At 42.2% G+C, this 21,000-nt stretch overlaps 1 protein-coding gene across 12 annotated transcripts in view; it reads right to left on the bottom strand.

Moving 5' to 3' along the window:
- PHF21A (PHD finger protein 21A) overlaps window positions 1-19,900 on the bottom strand; it is a 135,289-nt gene extending 115,389 nt beyond the window's left edge. For 5 of the 12 annotated variants that reach the window (XM_039552368.1, XM_039552374.1, XM_039552364.1 and 2 more), the window contains exons 1-2: window positions 19,452-19,900; window positions 18,735-18,820 (exon numbers count right to left, since the gene is read on the bottom strand). The gene's annotated coding sequence lies outside the window, so the exon portion shown is untranslated. Of the gene's footprint in view, window positions 1-7,382; window positions 7,516-18,734; window positions 18,821-19,451 lie in introns of all 12 variants that reach the window. The other 7 variants (XM_039552375.1, XM_039552371.1, XM_039552373.1 and 4 more) reach the window with 3 other exon arrangements.
- Between the last annotated feature and the right edge of the window lie 1,100 nt (window positions 19,901-21,000).

A 21,000-nucleotide genomic window follows, 5' to 3' on the forward strand; every position in this document is an offset into this window, starting at 1 on the left:
TTTTAACCTGTGGTAAATGGCCTATTTTCAAATCATCTATTGGAGAAACAGTAAGAATTTCAATTATTTCAGCCCTATTTTCTGAAGTTGCATTACGAAGCACATAACATCTGGCACAAGTTCTGTGGGGGAAGAGGCTTGTACATCATCCTTTCATACACACAACAAGCTCCAGTCCTGGAAGAGGGCCGAATGGCAAGAAATACTTTTTTTCTGAAGAGGACAGGAATGGTTGTTTACTGAACAGACCAAAGGACCCTGGGATCAGCAGTAGCATGTGTTGCCAATTTCTGAACTAGTTCATTTGCTTGCCTCTGTCAAGTCACTTTAAGAGTTTCATCTTCCAAATACAAAATAATGATACCTGATTTATAACAATGCAAGTATTAATTTCTTGGCTTTGTATGTTTTAAGTGTTTGTTCACCAACACACAAAACAACACTTTGTCCAATTAGGGACTGACAACCAAAGCAAGCTTCAGCTGCTTAACTTCATGAGCTACAAAACCAAAACACATTATTCAGTCTTCTCATTCACGAACATCAAAAACTGTCAGTCTTGCTTTTTAAAAATCTGCATCGAAGTTCTTACTCAAGCATTCAAGGTTACAGTAATCTTTATGAATTAAACTTTTTGCAGTTATTAAGTTCCTGCTGCAGTCCCACAGTACACTACAGACTGTTCAAATTCCACAACAGCTTAATACTAACCTACTAAAAAAATATTTTTTCCACAACTTGCATGCACCCACACAAGAGTACAGAGTGCTAAGAGCTTCTGAATACAATAATGTAAAATTGTAATTCAAATTACTAAAGGCATTTACAAATAGCAAGAAGTTGAAGGAGGATTGATTCCCCCAACAATAACCTAAACCATCTAGATATCTGAAAATTTGTATAATCCATGCACACTGAGCAAAGCTGAAGTAAAGGATGCAATTCCTACAGCGGGTAAATCAGCACTGCCATGTGTTGCCAAGGTCTGAACTAGTTCATTTGAATATCCTCTGTCGAGTTACAGTCTGGATGTCACATCTGCATGTTCCTACATGACACATTAGTCTCCTTGTCCTCCAGACTAGGAGTCTTCCAGACAGAAGTGTCTGTTGTAGCCCTTCTTCCTACCCTCCAGATATAGGAATGAACATTCACACACTACTGTGTGAGTTTAATTATTTAACACCCAATCAATACTTAGAGTAGCAAAGGAAAAGTAAATTCATATATATAGAAGCATAATATTCAAAAGAAGCATTACTTTCTAGCAATATTTCTTCTCTGAGAAGTGCCTGTTCCCATTCGCCTAAGAGTTCAACTAATTAATACAAATTTGCCCCATAATCAAATTAAGATAGTCTAGTTAGACAAGGAGCAAACCTATGGAAGTTAACACCTGCCATTTGCCTGACAGTCAAACTGCGTTAAAACTCATTGATACCAATGCTAGGTAAGTGAGAAGTTTTGAGTTTCAAACCAGAGTATCAAATAAAAAAAATTAAAATTCTACCACGATAACAAAATGAGATGAGCAGTGGATTCTTGGTATCTATTAAAAAAATAAACTCACAGCTGATCATAGTAAAAACATCACAGACTTGGTTAAAAACGCAACACAAGGACTTCCACAAACTGCAAGAGAAAAGAACTGAAGAAAAGAGGCTGGGATGAGGCAGGATGTAGGAACAAATTATAGAGGCAGGAATGAATTATATCACCCTTTGAAGGTGATATAATTCATGATACTAAGATTACAAAGCACTGGTCATTTAAACAAAAACCCAAAACATAGAAAACAAAACCACACACACATACAAAGAAAAAAAAAGCCCCAACACAAACCCTCACATTTTTAAGGAACACTCTCTGCCAAGTATTCTTATAAAAGATTGCAATCTTAATGAAATGAAGCTTTTGGACATCCAACTTCAAAGCAAATGAAAAGGGATGCTGGAAGACCTACATTTCAAATACCAAAAGGTTCATACACCATATTGCTACAAAAACAAAAGGAAGCAAACCAAACCCATTTGTATACCTCACACCACCTTAGAGTAAAATCCATGAGAGGATCTACACAAAAGTAATAAAGAAAATAAAATTAAAAAAAAAAAAGGAAGAAAACACTAAACAGCCAAAGAGCAGGGAAGTTACCACAACAAGGATCAGGGTTAAGTCTGTGAACACACTTTTAACTGATCTGGCAAAAAGGAAGGTTGCAGACATTGCGATGCTTTTCATCATTGCAGATAGTTTTAATTAAAGTAAACTTCAGAGAGTTACAGGGGATCTGATAATACCAAATGACTGGTTTTCATTTGTCACTTTGTTGTCCCAGGTCGAGAAGTGCAAAATAATGTGCTCAGAGGAAAAAATAATCTAGCTATTAATACACAACGATGAATTGAAACTAGGCATGACTACTTACAAAAAAGATTTCAAGATTACCGCAAGCAAACAGTTCAACTCTCAGCAGCAAGAAGCCAGAGAAAAATCTCAGAAGGTATTAGAAACAGAACAGAGAAAAAACAGGGAACATTCTGCTGTGATGCATGCTGCACATAATTCTGGCTGCTCCATCTCAAAAAGGGGAGAACTAGAAATGGTACAGAGAGGAATGACAACAACAGAGCATGTTTAAACAAATGAAACTATTTTTTTCTTGCATCAACCGATCACACACACAGAAAATGCAGGTAAACTGCACAGAACTTGCTGCTGTGAAACACTGTGTAAGCCACAGATATTTATAAATTAGTTCAAAAAGGCAGCAAATTCACCTATAAATAGTTTGATGTTGCTATTCACAGTGCAATAGCCCAAATGTAGCTTCCATCTCAGACAGCAGCTAAACAACTGTCAGAAATCTACTGCTAATATTTCAGTGGCTGACAGAATGCACCCATTTCCTACACTGTTCAGTCAGCTGCTGCTGCTAGACACTGATAAAGGCAAGATGCTGGATTAGATGGACATTTGGTCCAGCAGAGTATGTTAGTTCTTATGTCTAATTACATTGAGCAGCCATGCTGGTGTACGTCTTGGGTTTGTTTTGGAGGTTGGTTTTCTGGTAAATAAACCAGGCTATAATTCAAGCATGTAATGTTAAAAGCAGAAATTGCAACTTCTGAAACAGAAATCAAACTGGTTTATGCTTGTTGTGTAATGTAATGCAACACTGAAATAAAGCCATGAGCAAGTATTCAAGACTATAGAGTTTTTTATATAACCCACCAGATTGCTGAAAAATTCTCCTCCAAGCCCCTCACCAGTCAGGGTGTCAAAGCAAGGATACTCAGGCAGTCCCTTCTAACTGAGAAAGACTCAGGAAGTTGGAAATATAACCCACCAGATTGCTGAAAAATTCTCCTCCAAGCCCCTCACCAGTCAGGGTGTCAAAGCAAGGATACTCAGGCAGTCCCTTCTAACTGAGAAAGACTCAGGAAGTTGGAAAGCAGCACTAAACATAAGCCATGGATGTTGGCTGCGAAAACTGCCAAAACCCATTTAAGACTGGCAATGATTTGGCATCCTCCCAGCTGACCAGAGGAAAGATCTCCTGAACCAATGGATTCAAAGGGAACATGTAGATGAATGTCTGACTTCTCTCCAAGAAAACTGAATTTGTCTCAGGTCCTGCCTGACCCTGGAAGAGTGCAGGATGCTCTCCCTTTTAATAAGGAAGTCTAGGTGAAAAAGTACTACTGTCACAGAAAATACATAAGCTCAAGCTGAGGCCCAGGACAAACATCAAACAGAACTCTGCTAGAAGTACTGCTAATCCTGCTAGAAAGCACTGCCTAAACAATTTGGTGAATGTCTGCCTTGTCATCACTGTCAGCTTCCTTCTCTTCTGACAGATGAGCTTTTGAAGATAGCCAAACTGAAAGCCATGTAGGATAAACAAGCAGGTCTCAATCTGTGGGAAACAGGGAAGTTTCATTTTCTAAAGCCCAAAATTACAACAGGTCTAGAAAACAAAGCAAGTGTCCAGTATATAACACCTTCCAGTATTGCTGTAGGCAGTAAGACGAAGTTGAACATACCCAATAAGCTTATCATCCTTACCAGGAACATGGCAAGTATCAAGGATAAAAACATGCAAAAAACCCAGAAGCACCTTTATGAGCAGTTTCATGAACTCGCAGATACTGCCTCAATGAGATTATTGCTCATCTACACTGTTGAGAAAGCTGACCATGATCCAGTTTATATGAGAAAGATCCAGTTGACACCAGAAATCTCTTAAGTCACATAAAAAGACAAGAAAATAAGAATTTCAGGCTATGTTATTTTTTTCCCCTTCATCTCACATAGAGGCAATTATAATTTTGTTATTTAAATAACCTTCTCCTTGCAGAATCACATAGGTTTGTTTGGGGTTCTTTCATTTTGTTTTTCAGGGGGAGTTATCATCTAGACCAGTAATAGCATTGAAATTGGTCCTGCTGAAAGTAAACAGCAACACAATGCCCTTGTCATCCTAGAGATCATTTGTGCAAACTACACCAGCAACAACTAGCACTACAAACTAACAATTCAAAGAAATTGGCACTCTTATTGGTAGCTGGGAACTTTTGATTTACTAGATGTTTTCTCACTCCTTACTGACAGAGGCTCAGTGTTGCAGGTTGAATTTGCTGATATTCCTGAGAGAAATACAAGAAGGTATAATCGTGTGTGTACTGAGTTTATTCATGCTTCAGTACGTCTGTTGATCATCCTTGGAACAACATTTCTCTTTTCTCCATCCCACCAGTAAACCCATCACACATGCATAATTTGTCTTCCTGATACATAACTCGGAAAGTTTTCTTCTCAAGTGCTCCATGTCTCATTGAGAGCAAACACTAGCATAGATAAAGTATAGAAGAGCTCCAAAGAGTTCCTCTCAAATCTCATTCACATTTTCTGCTCCCAGTAAAAAACAAATGCTCATCCTCTTGCTCTCCTCTCAAGTTCAAGGTGAGTTTCTGCTCTTTTCCCATACCTACCCATACTTCTTCAACTATTACACAGGAAAACTCAGTTGATTCCCACTTATTCCAAAATACAGGTATTTTGATTCCTCTTCCTCCCTTCTCACACATTAGGTTGCATAGAGATGGAGGAACAACTGGACAACTGTACAGATATCTCCAGATTTATGCCTATTTGCCTGCAATTCCAAGCTATTGATCTTAGTGATGATGAAGGCTGATCTTTCCAGTGCAATACGGTTCTCATGAAGTTGTGTACTTCTCATTTCCATGACACTTCCACACAAAGCAGAACTGCCTTCTTTTGCAATACAAAGAACAAGAATTAAAGTCTTCTCTCTAAAGAATGCAGTGCCAGCCAACAATGTCTGTTTGGATCTCAGGCCTTTAATGCCAAGGCAATATACCCTGCCCTGAGATTTATTTTACAAACATTTCATTAAGCAGTGGTGATGTACGCGGGACTAATTGCACATGAACAGGAGAAGCATGCCAATCACTGAATTGTTAACACAAGAAGATACTCTCTGAAATTTCATTATACCCATCTATAAATCAAGACATGGCCAAAACAAGAATTCTACTTCACAGAAGTCACATTGCGGAGTATGAGATGCAGTAGTTATTTAAGCTGCCTTGTGTTTGGCCTTGAAGCTGTCTCCACAGTTACAGAGTAGAGATGTCACAACATACAAATAGTTCAGTACTAACCCCCCTTACTGATGAAAGACAACTCCAGGCTTATGCAGAGCCAGTCTCAAAACATGAACAACTCTAACGAAACATTAGAGGGGCATATGCCAAAGTTTCTGTGTTCCACAAATATTCTAAGACACCAGCGGAGACCACCAGCAGTGCCACTAAGGGCTGTAGCTGGAGATACTCCAGAACAAGAGACATGCATTTAAAAGATCATGATTCAACATACCACCAGAACCCGAGCTTAACAAGATGGGTAGTCACAGACACAGAGTTCTAAGCACGAGACTCACAGTTTTAAGTGAGCCATTTACAGTAAACACTGAGGCATATAACTAAAAAGGAGCCACACTTTCATGTTCACATTGGAATATAGTGCCCTTATTATGCAGCACTAAGACTTAGTGGAAGCAACACTGGACCCAGACAGCTGGGGACAGATGCAGAAACTTGAGTATTGCCAACTCTGCTGATTTTTCACTTGGAAAAGGCATTTCTCCAAATTAACAGAACAAGGTATCTGTCCCTGAACAGTACTCACTTGGGAGGATTGAAGAATTCTGCTCACATAAGCTTTACACAAAATACTTTTAACAAGCGGTTAAGACTTCAGCAGTGACGACACTCGTTACTCAGTGTTACTTTTGCTGTGCACTGAACCATTCCACCCAACTAGATCTGTAAAATCCTTTGTACCAGACTCAAAGTGTGACACAGAAACAGAGATGGTATGCAGTAAGGTTACTGGAATCTCATTCGCATGCAGGACATAAATAAGTACATTCAGGAGATATTTTAGAAACAATCACGCCTACATGATAACATGCTATTTCTTGTATTAATTGTAGTATATTACAACAGAGCTAGAAAGGTAGACAAAAAAAATTTCAACAGCAACAACCGCCACCACCACCTTTCTTCTCTTTTTTTCATGTTCTGAAGAACTTAACTTAGGACTGGTTTTTTGCACAAATGCTCACCCATGCAACTCAGATTGTACCGGATTTCAAATTCACATTTATTAATCATTATCTTCCCTATGTATCAGAAGGTCTCCCATCCCCATTCACCCTTTACTTTTCCTTCAACCGAAGATAACCTAAAAAAATATATCCAACACTCAAAAAAGAAAAAAAATGTACCCTATTTATTTTGTACAACCAGTTTTACAAGAATCTCACTTCCTTTCGGACAACACCACCCATACTTAATCAATATATTGGTTCTAGGCTCACTTTTGTTTACAACATAGCAACATTAAGGATATGAATGAAGCAGGCAGTTTTCTGGACTAAACACACAAGTGAAGGCCTCCATTCCTAGCTTAAGGTCTTCAATAAAATTACTGCAATGCAGAATAAACCAATTTCTCTCTCTGTCTCAATTTCTAATCCAAACATGGGAATAATGCTACTTACCAGACTGACCTGTTATCTTCTAAGTACAGCAGATTCTCAAATAATAACAAGCACACCTATACTCCAGTGAATAAACTATGCTGATTCACAACAGCAGATTGTCTGGGCCAAATTCCATGTTGTATTAACAAGTCAACAGGAAGCACTCCAAAATTACTACACTGATGTGCTCTGATCTTCCTTCCCCTACATGCCAGTCAGCTGGCACTCTCGCTGCTCCCTGTACACAGGTATCAATCTCAAATTCTGTTTTTCTTTCCCCTTTTATTATATTCTCCCACCTTACCCCCAAAATCACTTTTTTTCTTCTTCTTTCTTCTCCTCAAAAGAACACAAATGGGAAATGTAGCATCCGGAGAATGGTATTTGTAGCTGGAGTAGTCACACTCAGTGTGGGAGTACTGATGGTAGTCACTAATCTGAAAGGAAGAATTCAAGTAACCATACACTTCCTAGCTCCTTTCTTCACAAAACCATGATTATTCAATACAAGTAAAACGATTTACACACTAGGTTACAAACATAACACTGAATCACTGGGCCAATCTAACATGGAATCACATAAGCATACAATTAGCATTTAACGGAAGAAAAGTGCAAGACTGCTGTACAATGGATGTAGACTTCAGGTACAAGAAAACAAAGCGTCCAAAACAGTTTTACTCACACTGATTGCCACAGATTTTTAACTGATTATTTACTTAAAGCTGGAAGAATAAATTGTAGGTTTATCTAATTTTAGTGGCTACTATAAACAATGGAAAGGCATATCATTTTCAACCTTCACAATGCTGACAGAGAGTGAAAGGGCATCACGGAGCATGGTATGATTGCACTTTCTAAACAAAAGGATTGGCAGTTTTAAGAAGGCTGTTGTGGCAGCCAACTATTTTTATTCCGGGCCTGGGTGCTTCACCCAGAGGAAAAGGCAGTAACATGCTCCTGAGGGACACTCCTTCACATCCCCTCACACCAACATCATCACAATCTTCTCCTGCTCTCCTGGTATCCACTGATTCCCATGCATACAACAGCTCTAACTCCAACATTGTCCTAGAAGATGGAGCAAACCACCACGTGGCAAGAAGACTTACCACAACAGCAGAGACTAAGATGAGACAAAAGAGTGTGGAGCACTAAACTAGTACTGCCTATGCCAGTATGCATTTATATATGCCAATATGCAGTTGTATCAAGACCAATATTCACACTACTGTGATATCAGTGCAGTGCCCATCATTGTGGAGACTGCTTTGCAAAGTTACTCTTTAAACAAATTCTGTTGCTTAAAAATTAATGCCCAGATTCTTAATGATGCTATTGGTGTACTAGAAAAGATGTTTAAACATATCTCTCTACACACAGACACATACACACACACACAAATCTCATGCACTCCTCTCATTACTTTGTCCTTACATATTCCTCCCCTTTCCATTTCAAGGACAGGGGTTTTTTTTCCCCCTTTTAAAATGCCTTTCAGAAAAATCACAGCTCCTATCAATTTAAACTCTGGTTATTATCTGGGGGGGGGGGGGGGGGGGGGGGTGTTGGAGAGGAGGGAGGGGAAGCTATGAGGACCAGAAATAAAATCATACAATAAATGTTCTTGTATAAGTCCCCTTCTAATACAACTTCTGATCCCCAAGAAACCCATATGAGTCTCACTGCCTACTGGAATACCAAAGAGGTGTCATAAGTGAAAGATTAAAATGCATCCTGCATATCTGGGAATATGGAAAAATTATGTTTAAAAACACGCAGATAGTATTTAACTCCATTTCCCAATTTATGCAAGAGTAAAGAAATGGCAGGAGTTTCTGGTATACCTGAGAGAAAAGTACAGACATGTCTAATATATAGTACTTTCTACACACAAACAGAGATTTAACAGATACATGTGCCCTCCTTTAATTTAAGTTTTCAGAAGTCTTAGAGTGAGATGATCTATATACATGATGATGAAATCACCCAATATGTTAACAATGAATTTAATATAAGGAAAGAAACAGCAATTTTTAACAAAAACAAGCAGGGCACAGAAGTGTAGATTCAGTTAGCAAAAGGAAGCCGGAAAGAAGGTCCCAAATGGTGAGGAATTGTACAATTTTATCTTACTTCAGGAAGGAGCAAACTTAAGATCAGTATTTTTGCTCATGTAATTTTGTAGCAATGACAACGTCAATGCCCCAGGTATTCGCACTGTCACTGCCCTATGCCCAACTAATCAGCTCTGCAGCTGAGAAGATACTGTTACCACAGCAGGGCACTAACCTGGCACCTGCATCTAACAGGCCAACACCACCAAGTTTTGACTGACTGCAAAGACAGCAGCCCATCACCACAGGAAAAAACATGTGATTACACTAAACATTACACAAGTTCCTCAACAGTGATGCATCAAAATATAATTCCTGCAAGAAGTAAGGTGGAAGAAGACTTTGTAAGTCTTATGGCAAGAAGAAACTGCCACTCAGGGATGAGAATTATGGGAAGGGAGGACATGTTCATGTTTATTTCAGAGGTTGACATTCAAAATAAAAGTAGAGCATGTGACATATGCCAAATTGCAGGTGGAAAATGGAAACTAAGTCTCTGATTCTGAAACAAGTTTCATAGTGACAAATCTACTGACTTCAGCACAATTCCCTAAGACCACAAAATAAGAGGTATGGTGTGGTGGGATTCCTCCTTGAGAGAGGAACTGCAGCTGACTCAAGGGCAGGTACCCGGCATTCAGAAACAACACAAACCTTGCTAGTGCTTCCCAATTTATTTCTGACCAGAATGTACTCTCTGAAAGAGTAAAAAGGGAAGCGCAGGTAGCCACATCCTTTCCATTTGGGGTCACTGACAAAAGCATCCTTAATACAGCAAATTCACGCTACACACAACAATAGATTTACATGATAAAGATGCTTATCAGAGACAATTACTGCAAGCTAAGCAGCAGTGAAATGGTATCTAGAGCTCCAGCTAGATGCAAATTACCGAACAGCTTCATTATTAGTAATATAGGCCATTGTAGTTGTTTTCTAGAGTTATGAAAAATGTTTGTTAGTTTGTTAATGAGGGTGGGGGATTGGATTTTTATTGCACTTTTAATTGTTTGGGCTTTTTTTTTTTTTTTTTTTTTTTTAAGTCCATCACGAGTCAGGTTATTCAAATTTCAGACCAAATATCTCAATGGGGACAGTTTTGTCACACTAGCAAGAGGGATGGAGACAAAAAGTATTCCTTGGACACATCAAGGACTAATTTCTGGCTTTCATGTAAAATTTTGTCACGCTAGTAAATTAAGTAAAAGCCCTGAATAAATAGATTCCAAGCTCTTACAAAGCATTACAAGAACTCAATATTAGCCACTTTTAAAAGGAATAGCAAAGACACTAGGAGACAAAGTACCCAGTGTGAGATCCCCCAGGGGTCAGCAGCAGCATCTTAAACAGGTGCCAGATTCTTCAAATTTTGTCCAGTGCTTCAGCCCTACAAAATCCACTTAAAACTATCTTTTTGGGGGAAAAGAATGAAATCCTGGTACTCTCCACACAACTGTGAAGTTTCTCATTGGCTTGAGCAGGACCACAATTTCTTCCCAGATCAGGACGGATTTGCTCTTATGAGATAAGAAGCACTTACAGAAGTTTTTCTTTACAACTATGCATCAAACCCTTTTGTACATCCCTACTAGTCACATTCCTTATCTAGAATACCCTGATACATCAGCGTTACAAAGGGCACTGTTGCAGGCTCTCTACAGAGGGTAAAACATCCCTGAAGGACAAGATACATCATCTTTCCACTACATATAGATTTATCGTGGTTTCTTCTCTTGCCTGTTGTGTAGGCCCAATCAGCCAATGAAAGGGAATTTCATCCTTGCACAGCAACAATGTCAGCCTCTATAATCATGTCAAGATACTAATAGTAACTATTTCAGCTAAGCGCATGTCCTGTCAGCAATTTGCTCCACGAGGGCTGCGAAGGGGCTGGGAACACTTAAAGAAAACTATATTACTGTTTCCCAAGTCCTTTACAATTACAGCATATGTAAGGTTTTCGAGGAATCTCTTCACCTTTTTGTATCAGTTTTAAACTGAGCATCAGCAACATACAGTGTGTACAATGTATCAGGGCTGACAAAATACAATCCCTGCCTCAAGGAAGCTATTACCACCTAAAAATCTGTCATATATATATAATCTGTACAGGTAAAGGAGTGAGCAACTTTTTTTAGGCTTTGGGAGGTTTTTGCACAACTCTGAAGCACATGTGAATTCCAAATCTATAATGTGCAGAATTTCTGGAGACTTACTAAAAGAAGAAGAATTTTGCCACACAGACCTAGATATTAGCTAATTATGGTGATTACAAAGAAGCTACTTTCCAACACTAGAAGCTTGGAGGTCTTAATCCTGCTGCTACTTATATAGGTTCTGATTTCAGGCATTCTGCAGGACTTAAGTGTTAAATAACATGAATTCTTGCAAGACTGTAGCTCTAATTAATTTCTCCAAAAACATAAAACCAGTTTATTTCATATTGGGTGACACTTAAATATAAGCCTTTTTATGTTAATATCTCATACAAACTGAAGAACAAAGAAATTGACAGGAGTCAGTTAAAGTGAAGTGTTCGCTCACTTGAAAATGAACTGCATTGTCCAAATCACGGCACACAAGATTACAGCAAATACTAAACTTGCTTCTGGATGAACAACCAAAATCAAATTAATGTCCATGTTAACCTCGGCAAATCTGAGAGTGTTGTGTGAGAACACACAATTCTTATGGATATAAAAAGTATTCTGAAAAGTTGCTATTCCTCTGTCCCTACTTCAGAAACACTTCACATTCTTTGATGTGAGTCTGACTTGAGTTCAAGCGCAGCGGTTGGGACTAAACACACCTGACAAAAACTGCCAGATGTGCTCTGATTCTGGTTGCACTTGCCAGTACTTGTGCTTGTGACTCTGTGTCCCCTTGGGAACCAGCAATGGAGTCACTGGCCCTCACAGCAGGAACACAAACTGGGACCCCTGCTCTGATACATAAGATATATATGCTATAGCTATATCATCACTCACTCTCAAGAAACACAGCAGAGAAGCGAGTTCTCATCAGGTAAAAACGCTGTTAAAACTCTCTTTTACTGTGTGAAAAGAAATCCACTGTGACCCACTGTCCTCCTGGCAACTGGAAAGGACAACATGGCTGCCATACTGCCAGCAACAGAAATTCCCTTCTGCCAAATGTTTCCATCCATAACATCACTTGAAAGATTAAAAATTCCCAGAATATCAAATAAGATACTTGCAATCACAGATGAAGCAAGGTGTTAGTACAATTAATACATTCTTTGTACAAAAACACGTAAGCAGTTGGAAGACTTCTTTCATTAACTGCTTTTGTCTAAATATATTACTCAACTATAAACCATTTTCGACTTGTAAATAAAAATACCTGACTGCACAGGCTTAAGTTGACCAACAAGAACTGCAGAAGGTATCAAGGACTGTGTTTCTAGAACGTGATAGCATCTTTTACTCTTCACTCCAAATCCCCAACTTCTGCTCAAGAAAACTACAGGTCCCAGGATGCCTTAGAATAGCACAATCCTGGCAGGCCATTGCAATAAAAACACAGCACTGCACACTGGGGCCTGTAGTTTTCCATGAGCCACATTCTTACTCAAGATGAGACCAGATGTAGGCCATATTGCACACTTCCACAGGCCTGCAAACAACACACACACCGTACAAGGAGACTGCTGCTGGTAATCGTCAGGTAATTGATACCCAGTTCTCGTGTGTTGAAGCTAAGAAGCCAAAGATTTCTGCAGAAATAAGCATCAGTTAACCAAGAGTCCCTAAAGAATAATCAGCAGTTTGTCTACTTTCAAACACGCACAGTTGGCTGTAGCTTTTTAACATCTTTTACTGAAGTGCAACAAGAATTTATGGGTTTTTTCTCCCAAGACTGCTACATTTAATAATATTAAAGAGTACTATTTTGAATAGCAATAGGAAAAGTATGTTTGGTGAGGGGCATATTCTCCCGTCCAGAATTCAGTTATCTGGAAACAAATTGCTCTCTTCCTCCGTTTCTACAACGTGCTGAAGCAAGGGCTTGCCTCGCTTCTAAAAAGAAGTGGCTCTTAGCTGAAAATTAAAGAGCTGTGTCTCAGCGTAGGCCTCAGAGAGGAATACGCTGTACTTCAGTAAAGGGAATGGCAGCTCCCCCTACCAGTCTGTTCTAAGAAGGTTTTAATCGAGGAAGGAAACAACCAGGGAACAAAATGAATAAGACCTCCTTTTTTTTCCCCTCCCGCTTCCCTGAGCTCTGGATTATTATTATTAAAACAATTAAAAAACAATAATATGGATATAAAATTCCATCTAAGTACTTATATGCTTCCCCAGTCCTTGTAGTACAAGACAGTCTCTGCAGCATTTCCAGGCTAGCAGGCAGCACCTGCAAAAATATGCAAAAGAAAAAGGACCATGCAAAAGCAAAAGGCTGGGACAAGAGAAAGACAGCATCCCACTGCAAGAGAAAGAAATGGTGATGCTTCAGTCACCTGAAAGTCATCCTGATGCATTTCCCTATAGAGGCAAGAGGCCTCAGGAGCATCTAAAGGTTTTGTCAATACAGTAACGCTGTCCATAGGCCAGACAGCTGTTGCCATAGTTACTATCAGCCAGCTTATCAGAAAATAATTATTGCGATTACTCAGAAGTTTTGTTAAAATAATTTAAAGCTTCAATAGGATACCACTTGATCTCTTCAATTAACTGTTTGCAACTACGCTGCCTTTGGGATCCACACAGTCAACTTGGATCCACAGGGTTGAAGTGGAACAGGGGAAGGAATCAATGTTCCTTCTCCCTTTCGTACTGACAGCTTGTATTTCATAGGCAGAAACAAGGAAGCTGAACCACCCATAAGCCTGGCTGCTCTGCTGGAGTTCTCTCACAGGCCATTTTAAGAGTCACAGGCTCAAATCTGCCCTCATTTGTTTTAACCATTCACATATCCATACTGCAATTCAAGAAACACACCAGCTACGTTCTCAAAGCATACTTTTAATTACACGTGCAAAGGCAGAGTCCCTCACTTCAGAGGCAGGTGACACAACTTCTGTACCAAGTGAACTTACTCCTACAAGTGCAGTACTGTTGGGTGGAAGGGTGGAATCAGAAAACACACATTTTAAGAAATCGGACATTAAAAATGCATAGAAGCTGTATGAACGTGGCCTAGAACAGAGCTCACATGAAGCAGAGCCTCACTGCTTCTGTACCACTTATAGATGCATTCCCACCAGTAACAACAAACATTAGGCTTGGGCTGGGGGTCTGGGGATGGAGGCGGCACGTTTGTTTTGTGGTGTGTGGTTTTTTAAAGCATGCTTTGAGCATGAGTCTCTAATCAAAAGAATGAGCATTTGTAATCACAGCAAACAAGAAATCTCAGGGAAGAGGGAACAAATAATAGGTCAAACCATCTAGGCAAAGAGCTTTTAAGGCACAGGATACTTGATAACTCCATCAGAGATTAAAATGGTGTGAACAGTATACCATAAAATAAATGCGGCAGATAAGCCTGTATCAAGCAGCACATGTTTTCCCCAAAAACCTGGAATGATCGAAGTACTAAAACAAAAGGTTCTGTGGCAAGATTGGGGCTTTGTTAGGACAGTAGGGAGGGAAATCCTCTCAGACCAAAGAAAGGGACCTGTTAGAACTTTCTACAGCTATAAAAATGATTTTAGGGACGGGTGATTCTAACCACAAAGTCTGACTGCCATGCAAGTGCACCTTTCCTCAGCACTAAGTACTTTTTAAAAACTCTTTCAATTTCTGTACATTTTACAGCCATTCTATGAACTACACTTCACTTTTGTGAAGTTTTGACATAACAAAAGCAGAATCAAACAAATTTTAAATCGTATTTTAACGATTTTAGTCCAGAGAGGAACTTTGTAAAGTGCAGGAACCATAAAAACAAAAACTTATGAAAGAAACAAAGGGGCTCTTTTTTTTTTTTTTTTTAATAAGATTGTATTTGCCACAAGAAAAAAAAAAGGAAAGCAAAATGAGAAAATACAAAGTTGCCCCCCCGCCCCCTCCAAATGTAAATAAAATTCTTTTTTGCCTGCATAATGCATATCTCTACCACCAGCACAAGCCAGACACTGGCTTTGTGCTATACTGAACATGAAATATTAATGTAAGATACCTATAAAAACTATCTTTCTATACCCTCTATTTACAGGGTACAGAAGTAAGTACAGCCCTTTGCATTCAGCAGACATCTCAAAACCCTTCTGCGCTCTGCCCCACCTTTCCACTATATGTTTTGTTCCTAAATAACCTTTGTGCTGTTAAAATACATCAGAAACAGGATGTGAGCTGCTTTCTGGCACAGAGTAATTGAACAAGGGCAATTCATGAACGTACAGGAGCCAGGCCTTTTGTAGAGTCTTACACTTCTAGTATACAGCTACGCATGTGACTGCACAGTTGTGAGCATAAAGGGCGAAGGGGACAGTGAAGAAATATTATTAGAAGCTTAATAATAGGATTTTAGCACTGCCCCTTCTACACAAGAAGCCTCTCCTGGTGGCGACGCTTTACAGCTCACATCTCCGTGAGATGGCTCTCCAAAAAGCAAAGCTCTATCACCCTATGAAGTTGTTTCTGGAGGATTTTAAACAAGTAAAACCAACAAACCTGAAACAACAGTAAAAAGGTTAGGGTCACCAACACATGTTTCTCACATGACATTCATCTTGAGTTTCTGGTATCCGTGCAAAATGCCAATAACACATGAAATAAGATAGTCCATCAAGGCTCCTTCAAACTGGACTAAAATAAAAGAGAAATTTCCATTGCAAACAATTTCCAGTAGTATCAATTCATTTGACCAAAGAAAGTTCTTCGTGGCTCTGAGAGTAAGGATAAAGGAACTGAACAGCTACAATGTGTTCATTATAAACAAACTGCATGAACAACTCAAGTGATAGCCAAGCTCACTATCAAGGCTTTTCAACTGCACACAGAATCATACAAATTTTAAAGGAGTCAATAAAATGAATCTTATTTTCTAAAAAAAGAGTCCAGGAAAATTGTGTCCTTTGTAAGGATCCATACCAAGATATTTTTAATTTTTTTAAAATAATAATTTCTACACTGAAGTTTAATAGGCACACACAAAACCTCATCTCTTTAAAAAAAAAAAAAGTAAAGTTGGAATAAGAAATAGCTAGGCCCAATGTTTGAAACACAGCTGAAGCTGAATGGCCTACAGTGAAGAGATATCTTTACAAAATCTAAACTTAAAGCAGAGATCTCACTGTTGAAGCCGAAAAACACAACAGCACTTTTTTCTAAGCAGCCTAGGTTTTAATTTCCTACCTTCACTTTTTTTTAAGTTCTTTGAAGGAAAGTTTTTTTATTTTCATTCCCTAAAGGAAGAAAACCACTTCCAAATGCCTGCTTCCATCACCAAAACTAGTTCAGGAGGCACATAGAGGAGAGCAAAGATTTAAAAGTTTCAGGTAAAAGTCTTACTAAGACTAATGGCAAAACAATTACTAATAACAAAAGACTCCTCTATACAACATTTTGAATTATACAACGCGTTAGCTTTGCCAGTAAAATGAAAAATCACCAAAACCCATAATGGGATCCACTCCAAATTTCCTGTTGCTCAGGTCACTATGGCTAAAATCTTGGGATATGACATAGCTGACATCCATCTGGTGGCAAGCACTCTCAGTGAGCAAGCACCTACCTTCTGCTGGACAACAGGTCTCTTAAGACCTTGAAGACATACTCTATACATGCTACTATACAACATGAAATGAATGGATAGAGAAGCTGCTCCATAATCCCTCTGTATGAGCTCAAACCCCTAGCTGATATAACTCTCATAAAATAATCTCTCAACCATAGTGAAGATGAAAGTTTTAAAAACATTTGAGAATCTCATAATCTACTTTTTTAAATACAGTTTTCATTTACTGAGCTACAGAATTCCTTTCCAGAAAACAGTAATAAAAAATGCCCCCAAAGAAAGTTTCATTTAGCTATCGTGAAGCATGCACAGATATAAACAAAATTTCCAAAGACTGTGATCTTTCTCCTAAAGTATGATAATCAACTTATTTAACTAATATGGGTAGTTATGCATAATTTTATTTCTTTAAGATCCTGTTCTCAGTACTAATTTAATGAAACTATTTAATAAAAACTATAAAGTTATATTATACACAATCGCTAACAAATTTAATACTAAAGTCTTGGCATTACATGTTAACCTGGTCGAAGTAATGAATTTTAAAATTTAAAGGGCTTTTTTTTTTAAAAAGGCTTTGAAATGCATGTCATTTTTTTCACATATGAAGCCTCAAAATAAGCCTCTCTTCATCAAAGTTGAACATTCCCCTGCTATGTAGCAGATCCAGCCTCACCAGCTAACTCCGGGAAATCACAGGAAAGCCAGAGGAAGCCGATTTACAAAACTGAAACTAAGCAGGTGTCTTCATTGTTAGAAGTGAGCACAATGAGGGGGGAAAAAAAAAAAAAAAAAAAAGTAAACAGACAGCCAAAATCCTTCTTATTTCTGATACCAGAAAATATACAGCTAAGCAAAAAAAGATGCATCTACCTACACATATGGGTGTACAGGAGTATCTATCCTTTAACCTGATAACTAGCAAGAGCACAAGAAAATTTCCCTGGCCCAAAGAAGCCTACCTCTTCCTCAAGACCTGCCATTACAGAACGCGCATCCCCACCTGATTTCTCCATGCTCAGACCCACCGTACATCACAGTACACAACTTTCTCGTGACACGCACGTTATTACCCCCAGTGGGACATTTTTACATGCAGTATTCACATTGAACAAAAGTTCATTGTCAAGCTCAGTGCTTGGGCCCAAACAAATATCCAAGAAGATAGAAGGGGGAGAAAGGGAGAAAGTGCTCCTCTCTGCAATTATAAGATTTGCAGGCAATCACCGTTACTTGCAATTAAAAAGTGGGAACAGGTGTAGTAGATATCATACTTTGATAGCTGAACAAAGAATATTACAGCACGTGACTGAAATGTGATGACATTTGTTCACCAATCGAAAACAAAAGCCACTCTCCAATGGCACTCTTTCCTCCACCCCCAAGAATTAGGAACTTAAAAATCTCTCCATATTGAAACACATCTGTTCATAGCCTCATTTTTTGACACTTGAGAAGAAGTTGAATGAAGAGCTCCATGCATTAATAAAATACGAATTCACCCAAAAAACCTCAGCGTACAAACCTATGAGCACCCACCAAACTACAGAGGTGGTTGAGGAGAAAGCTCTACCGACAGTGAAGCATGGAATAATAAAGAACAGGAAGAAACAAAACACACATCACCACAAAAAAAAAAAAAAGAGAGGAAAAAAAAATCCTGCAGGAAGGCAAGTGAAGAAAGGAAAGGAACATGCATAAGAGGACTACACCAAATGGCAGAGTCCCACATACAGCCCCACTCCACCTACACGGGCGCAGGAGGGAGGGAAACAAATCAAAATAAAGAATTGTCCGTGCCCAATGCTGGGGCAGGCGTGGGCACCCCGGCCCCGTACCTGTGTGGGAAGGGCAGCCCCAGGGCGAGGGGGGCAGGCCCGGCTCCGGAATAACAAGTTGCTGAAGAAACGGAATTTTCCCGGCGCTGCTCGGGCCACAAAGACGAATGAAAGGAAGGAGGGAAGGGAAGAAAAAAAAAAAAAAAAAAAAAAAAAAAAAAAAAAAAAAAAAACCGCAGCAGCGGATTTACTACGAATTATCCATCACCGAGAGCGGCATCATTTCCCAGATAATAATAAAACTTCCCCGACAGCATCGCGGCGAAGGACCCGACCGAGAGAAAAGGGCCTGGAAATAATCATCCTGAAGGAAACCGGAGGGGAGGGGATAAGCCTCCCTCCCCCACCCCATCCCCAGTGCAATGTGTCATCTCCTTCCCCTGCTCCTCCCCCCAACCCCAATGTGTCACCTCCTCCTTTTACCCCAAGTGTCACCCTCCTCCACCTCTCCCGCTCCCGCTCGCAAACTTCTGCGGGGAGGCCGGGGGGCCGCCCCGGGACGCTCCGCTATTCCCGCCACCCCCCCGAGGGAGGGGCCGGGGGGCCGCGGCGAAGTTGCTGCTCCTCATCGCCAAGTTGGCCGGAGAGTGCGGGGCGCGCCGGCGCCATCCCGGGGGGGCGCGGGGGGGAGAGGGGGGACGGTGCCCGGGGGGCGCGGGGGGGGAGGGCAGGGAGGAAGAGGAGGAGGAGGCGAATCCGAAAGGTGGGATACTACACCCTGCTGGCGGCGGCGGTGCTGCTGCGGGCCGGCCGGGGTCCCCCTGGCAGGACCTCTCTGTGAGGGGGAGGACTCTTCTTCATAGGGGGAGGGTGCCGGCGCCGCCGCTCCTCTGGGCCTCCCTGTCCCCCTCTTCTGGGCGCCTCTCTCTCTCTCCTCCTCTCACTTTCTTTAAGCTAAGCGGGGAGTGGAAGATGGTAGGTTGTTCCCTTCTCCTCCTCCTCCTCTTCGCTCGCTCTCGCCTCTGTGGGGTCCTTTTCCTTCCCCCTCTCCGCGGGGGGCTCCTCCTGCGGCGGGGAGGAGGGAGCGGGCGGGGAGGGCGGCACGAAGCCGGAGAGGCGCAGGAGGAGAGAAACTGTAACACAAAAACAAGCCGAGAAGCTGAACTCTTCTTCAATCCCATTCACCCGGCCCGGCCGCAGCACACCGCTCGCCGGGATCCCTCCGCCGCCGGCCTCCCTGCCTGCCTGCCTGCGGGCGCGCTCCCGACACGCCGCCGCGCGCGCCCCCGCCCGCCCCGGCCCGGCCCGCCGCTGGAGACCCGCCGGGGGGAGCGTGGACCGGAGGGCCCACGCCCACGCTCCCCCCTCCCCGGTGCGACGGCGGGGCACCGCCGGCCGGGCCCGGGCCAGGCCAGGGGGGTGAACCAGGAGGGCGGGCTCGGCGGCTTCTCCTGAGGGGGGACTACTTGACGTGTCGGTGCGGCGAATTTATTTCCCTTTGCCTAAGGAACGGGCTGTGCTGCGGCCCCCATTGCCTAGGGAAAAAGCCCGGATGTAAAGTGAGTGAAACTAAAGTAGAGTGAAGTAGGGCACCAAACTCTGCCGGAGCAGCGGCGCCGCCGGCCGCGGCCGCGGGGGGCACCGGGCGGCAGCACCGCCCCGCACCGCCGGTACCGGGCGGGTGTGAGGGCGCGGGAGCCGGGGAGAGCAGTGCGGGGGCGGCCGCGCGCCAGCCGAGACCCCCCCGCACCCCCCAGACAGACAGACAGACAGACACACACACACACAACACACACACACCACACACACACACACACACACACACACACACACACACACCCCCACCCTCCCCTCCGTCCCTCCCCGCGCCGCCCGGCCCGGCGCGCGGGGCTCGGCGGGGGCGGCGCGCGGGTGCGCGCGCGGGGCCGCGCGCAGGAAGCGAAGGGCGGGGGGGCGCGCGCGGGCGGGAGGAGCCGGCGCGCGGGGCCCTGCCGCGAGGGGCTCCGCACAGGAAGTTGATGCAACAGGGCCGCGGGGCGGGGGGGGCGGCCGGGGGGCGCGCGCAGGAAGCGGCGGCGGCGGCGGCGGGAGGGAGCGCGGGAGCGCGGCGGCCTCATCCCCGTGGATGAGGTGCGGATGCGCCACGGCCCGTTCGCCCGGGCCAAGAGCCGCCCTCCTTTCCTCCCTCCCTCCCCTCCCCGCATCGCCGGCCTGCCATGTTATTCGCAGGAATAGCGCACCGCCTCGCCGCGCGGCCGGGCAGGGAGGGAGGGTGTTCCTCCTCCACCTCGCCGTTCACGCAGCGGGGTTGGCTTATTTATTTATT

This window comes from Corvus cornix, chromosome 5 (genome assembly GCF_000738735.6).
Source record: "Corvus cornix cornix isolate S_Up_H32 chromosome 5, ASM73873v5, whole genome shotgun sequence".
Classification (NCBI taxonomy): Eukaryota; Metazoa; Chordata; class Aves; order Passeriformes; family Corvidae; genus Corvus; species Corvus cornix.